This window comes from Lutra lutra, chromosome 18, assembly GCF_902655055.1.
Source record: "Lutra lutra chromosome 18, mLutLut1.2, whole genome shotgun sequence".
Lineage (NCBI taxonomy): Eukaryota > Metazoa > Chordata > Mammalia > Carnivora > Mustelidae > Lutra > Lutra lutra.
Window position 1 is genome coordinate 14063295 of NC_062295.1, and position 6000 is coordinate 14069294.

Genomic DNA, 6000 nt, shown 5'->3' on the forward strand with positions numbered 1-6000 from the left:
CTTGTTAAAATGGGGATTCTTATGGGAGGTTTGGGGGCAGGGCCTGAGAGTCCCCACTTCTGACCTTGTCCCAGGAGCTGATGCCAACGCTGCTGGCCTGTGGACCACACCTTAAGTGGCGAGGCTCTGTTTCATAATCAAAGGAAATATCTTGTTTAATGTAGCATTGACATCTTTGGACAGACCCAGTGATTTGGGAGAGGAATCCCAGAGGCCACTGCCTTCCAGAAAGTGCAACCGACTGATCCCAAGCTGTGGTGGGTGTCTAAAGGTCAGAGTCGGCACCTTTGCCTGCAATATTGGCACCTGTCACCCTGGCCATCCAGATGTGCGTCCTGGCAGAGTCTGCCCCCCCTCCAAACCCGAGGCCACCTCGTCAAGACCCTTGGGGTCTCTAGAACTGCATTGACTTGTTCAGTTTCTGGCAGGCAGACAGAAACCCAAGAAAGAAGGCAGTTACCTTTTCTTGCACTTAGAGCTTTAATTAAAAAGCCCCGGGCTGCCAGATTCCAAGCACCCTCCACTGACCTGTGAGACCTATTGATTGCTTAGCTCTCCCTGCAAGACACAGCGGAGAGAAGACTTTATCTTCCTTTAATCAGACCTGCTTCCCTCAGGTCCTGTTCTGACAGGGACGTGGCCGTCTCCCCGCCCACATCGCCCCACGCTCTGCTGGCTCCAAGTACAGTAGGCACGGGGAGCTGGGGGGTCGGAGCCCCTGGGGAACTGCCAGCCTCAGGGGGTGGGAGGGGTGGGAGGGGTCTGCAGATGCAGCTTCGCTATGGCCAACATGCCTTGAGCCTACACTGTAGTCCAGGAACTGTGCCAGGGGCTCCAAACACACTCTTTCCCCCCATGCATTAATATCACTTGTGTGTGTTAGGAGTCCTTGATTCCCCTATCTAATGTCGGAAGTTCATTATCCTATCACCTGCTCTGTCTGCTTCATAGCCCTCCTTATTACTTGAAACCACGTCTATATGCCTCCTGGTTCACTGTCTCTGCCCCTAGAATGTAAAAATCCCATCAGGGCAGGGATTTTGCCTCTCTCATTCCATCCTGAGTCCCAGCCCCAAAAGACAGCCCACGCGCACAGTGGTTCTCCATGAACGTTCAGCATGCCATGTCACCGCTGCGTGCCGCATTTCCTTCTTTTCTAATGCTGAGTGCTATTCTGTTGCGTATATACCCCAGGTTTTCTTGATCTGCTCATCTGTCAACAGACACCTGCCGTATCTTAGGCTAGTGTGGGTGGTGCTGCAGGGATCTTGGGCATGCTGGTGTCTCCTCAAGGTCCCGATTTCGATCCTTTTGGATAAATACCCCCAAATGAGATCACTAGATAGTTGTTCTTCATTGTTCGAGGAATGCCAAACTGTCTCCCATAGCAGCTGCCCCTTTGTGCACTCTCACCAACTGTATGCAAGGGCTCTGATCTTTCCATATCCTTGCCAAGATCTATCAACTTTGGGACACCTGGGTGACTCAGCGAGTTAAGCGTCTGCCTTCGTTCCACTCAGGTCATGATCCCAGGGTCCTGGAATCAAGCCCCGCCTTGGGAAATCCCTGCTTATCGGGGTGCCTGCCTCTCCCTCCCCTCTACCTGCCGCTCTGCCTACTTGTGCTCTCCTATCTCTCTGTCAAACAAATAAAATCTTTAAAAAAAAAAAAATCTGTCATCATCTTGTTTGTCAAGAGGGTAGATGTCATGTGAAATGTCCTCCGCACAGTAAAATAAAATCTTAAATAGGTTAAGTGTGTGCTGAATTTGGCCGATCGTGTGTACTCTTCCCCGCAGCTCTGTGAGCTCACTAGTCTCACGCCCATTTTATAGATGAGAAACCCGAGGCACAGGGAGGAAGAATGATTCACACGAACGGTTCACATAGGAAGCTGGAGTGCAGGGGTTGGTGCCCTGGTCTACTGGACTCCAACAGGGGCTCTTCACCTGGGGTTGGTGAACCGGGATGAAGAAAGGTATTGCCACTTAATTTTCTTAACATCTAACTGAAAAGTTGCATTTCCTTCCATTATGAAGGTCGGCAGCAAACTGTAGCTGTGTCCCCAGCCCCTGCGACTCTGTCACCAACCGGAACCAAATAGAGTTTCACGTCCCGTTACATTTGTTGCAGATATCTTGGACTATCATTTACACTCATCACTGCCTTGCAATTACCATCATAATAACGTAGCTGACCCACCACCAGGTCTTATTATGTGGTCTGTTAATAAGGAAGCACACCGATTGCTATAGCACAGTGTGGCTTTGTAATATTTTGATAAGTGTATTTGACCATAATTGGTTGCCTAAAATAAGCAAGACGGAAAAAGCAAATACTGGATGGTCCACTTACATGTGGAACCTAAAAAAATTTAAAAATAAAAAAATAAAAATCATAGAAACAGAGACTAGGAAAGTGGTTGCCAGGGGCTGGAGGATGGAGGGAAGGAGAAAGGGGGACAGACTTCCAGTCATGAGACAAGTTCTGAAGATCTGATGTATAACATGGTAACACATGGTATTTTATCACTGACATTTGCTTAGAGAATAGAATTTAAATGTTCTCACAAAACCAGGCAGGGGTGAGGGGGGGCAGGCAGTGTAAGTAGGTGAGGTGATGGGCATCTTAACTAACTGGATGGTGGAAATCCTTTCATAGTGTACACAAATATCAAATCATCACATTGTGTAAGTATCAATTCAGCCACAATAAACTTTGTCAGTTAATTTTTGTCAGTTAAACCTCAATAATCCTTAAAAATGTGTGTGTATTTACACGCATACATCTGACTGCCTTTGTAATCCTCTGGATTATATATTAAAAACATTACTCTGGGGGCGCCTGGGTGGCACAGTTATCAAGTGGCGCCTTCCGCTCAGGTCATGGTCCCAAGGTCCTTGGATCGAGACCCTGCATGGGGCTCCCTGCTCGGCGGGAAGCCTGCTTCTCCCTCTCCCAATCCCCTGCTTGTGTTCCCTCTTTCACTGTCTCTCTGTCAAATAAGTAAATAAAATCTTGTTTTAAAAAAACAAAAAACATGACTCTGAGAAGGGGCCCAGGTGTAGGGCAGATGAAGGCGGCTCTGGAGCCCATGCTCTGCCCTCCCGGCTGGATCCAGCTCTCCACCCAGACCACCGGGGAGCGTGACAGCAACCTTGCACAGGGCAGTGTCAAAGCTTTCCTTCCTTCAAGAGTGAGAACGCTGAGGCTTAGCAGGGGGACGCGCTGGGTAACCACACGCTGGGGCGCAGAGTCCGGGTCTGAACTAGAATCCAGACTTGGCGTCCCCAGCCCAGAGCAGCTGTCCCACACTGCCACCTAGGGACGTTGCATGCTTGTTGCAGCCCAGAAGTTCACGGGCGGTCGCCGAGGGATGGGCCCCTCGGAGGCCGTTTGCATAGTGGTGGGGGGCTCTGGCTCCCCATGCTGCAGCGACTTGCACTCATCCGTTCGTGCAGAAACAATCACTGTTGGCTCACACGCCGCGGGGGAGGACGCCAATCCGGCCGGCCTCCTGGAAAAGCCATGGGGCGGCGCCTAATAAAGATAAGCTTGCGCGTCCCACCCGACAGAATGATTCTACCATCTTCACCCCCACGGTACACCCCTGAGCAGTGGGTCGCAACCCCGGACACACATTCAAACCTCTTGGAAGCTTCTAGAACCACTGGTGTTTATCTCCTCATCAGTCAAGTGAAATCTGTCAAGGTTTCAGAAAATCTTAAAAATCTTGGGAAATTAATTAAGAAACTTTGAGGGTGAGGCACTGGTGTGATTATAAAGTTTCTGGGTGGCTTCTATCTGTGGCCACATAGAGAAATGCTGGCCTCCTGAATCCCGCCATGCAGGTAGGCCGGAGGAGGCCATCCAGGAGGTTCACCAAGGTGCTGTTTGCAGAAGCAAGGAAGTAGATGCAACCCAAGTGTCCAGGAGCACAGGAAGGGCTTGGAAAAAAGGTAAGAAATTTTAAAAATGCTATATAGGATCTCCAAGAAATTAACGAGATCTATATGGACTAGCAAGGGCTGGTCTTAGAAACACACTGCAGAGTGTGTGCCGAGTGAAAAAAAAAAAAATCAAGCTGCGAAATACCCATTACAGCATGGTGTGTGGTTGGCTTTTTTAAAACAATAGTAAAGGATCATACAGATGTAGGTATGAGTATTTTAAGGTCCTTAAGGATACAAACCACGTTGATAACAGTGAGGGGTGGGATGTAGGGATGGTGGCTGAAGGGACTTTAGTTTTGTATGCTTCTTTGAGGAGGAGACTGTATATTTATTTCTTTAATGATTTTATTTATTATTTATTTGTGAGAGAGAGAGAGCATGAGTGTGGGGGGAGGGGTAGAAGGAGAGGGAAAAGCAGACCCCAGACTGATCAGGGAGCCCAACTCAGGGCTGGATCCCAGGGCCCTGGGATCATGACCGGAGCCAAAGGCAGAAGCTTAACTGACTGAGCCACCCAGGTGCCCCGAGAATGTATATTTTAAACAAGCAATTAAAACTCGGTCTAGGGGGGCTCCTGGGTGGTTCAGTGGGTTACGCCTCTGCCTTTGGCTCAGTTCATGATCTCAGGGTCCTGGAATCAAGCTCCGCATCACGCTCTCTGCTCAGTAGGGAGCCTGCTTCCCCCCGCCCCCCGCCTGCCTTTCTGCCTACTTGTGATCTTTCTATGTCAAATAAATAAATAAAATCTTTTAAAAAAACAAAAACAAAAACCTCAGTCTAGGGTTGGGGGTACTAGGCAACCTAATGGAATCACCTGGAGGCATCGTCAGGCACATCTGCTGTTAGTGCAGGTTGTGGGTTAGGACCTCCACTGGTGTATTATCCAGAACACCTACAGGAACCTCTCCAGGAAGTCTTTCCATGTGGGTTAATTTGGACTTCCTCACACCCTGGGACTAGGCCCCAAGAAAAGACAGAAGAGCATGGCAATATTGTGCTCCGGGTTCAGGGGTCACAAAGCATCACTCCTGCTGTACTCTCTGGGTAGAAGCATTTACCCAAATGCAAAGTTTGTCCAAATGTAAGTTTGCCCAAATGCAAGGAGTGAGGACATGTGTCCCACCCCACCATGGGAAGAATGTCAAGGTCACCTTGTAAGAAGAGCATGGGGGACATGAGACAGCGTTGCCGCCATCTTCGGAAAATGCAGTCTGCCACACTAACCTCTTCTTGGGGCCAAAAGGAGAGTGGCGTCAGACAGGGTTTCCTGGAAATGAGACGCCTGAGCTGAGACCTAAAGGACAAGGAGCGAGCCTGGCTAGCAAAGGACAAGAAAGTTCATTCCGTGCAAAGGAAACAAGGCCAAAGTTCTAGAGTAAAACATGAGGTCATGAACTACATGGAAGTTGGTCACTGAGTTGGGCAGGAGGAAGTGGCGAAAGACCAAGCTGAGAAATGGGGGGTAGGGGGGCAGGGGGCAGACAGTGTGGGATGATGCTGAGGCTTTTGGTCTTTTATCCTCAAGATATCGGGAGCCACTAAAGTTTGTAGAGCAGATGACTGTCACCTTCACAGTGTAACCTCTCAGGGTTGGGTGATGACAGAAAAGAATAAGGGAAGAAGAGAGAGGCCAGTGAGGCAGCCACTATGGTCACCAGGTGAGAGGAGATGGTGGCAGTGGAGGTGAAGAGAAGTGGACAGAGCTGAGAGTTGCTTTGGAGGCAAAACTAATGGATTTGGTGACAGATTCCATGTGAGGAGTAACGAGTCCAAGAATAAGTCCCTCAACTAGGCAACTTCTAGCCCCCTGGGGTCCAGGCTTGGTGGCCCAACCCTAGGTCTGCATCTTTGCACATTTTCCCTGGTCCAGCACTCTCTGGATCAATACAACTCTGGCCAAAGAAGAAGCCTTCTAGAACAAAAAGAAGGATCCTAAAGTTCAGCCTACCTCAGATCAAAAACCAAAATGATCCTCTTGGCTCACCACATCCAAGTCCCCTGTGCCCCAAAACTCATTACCCTACCACAGCACCTGGTGACAATTAGTG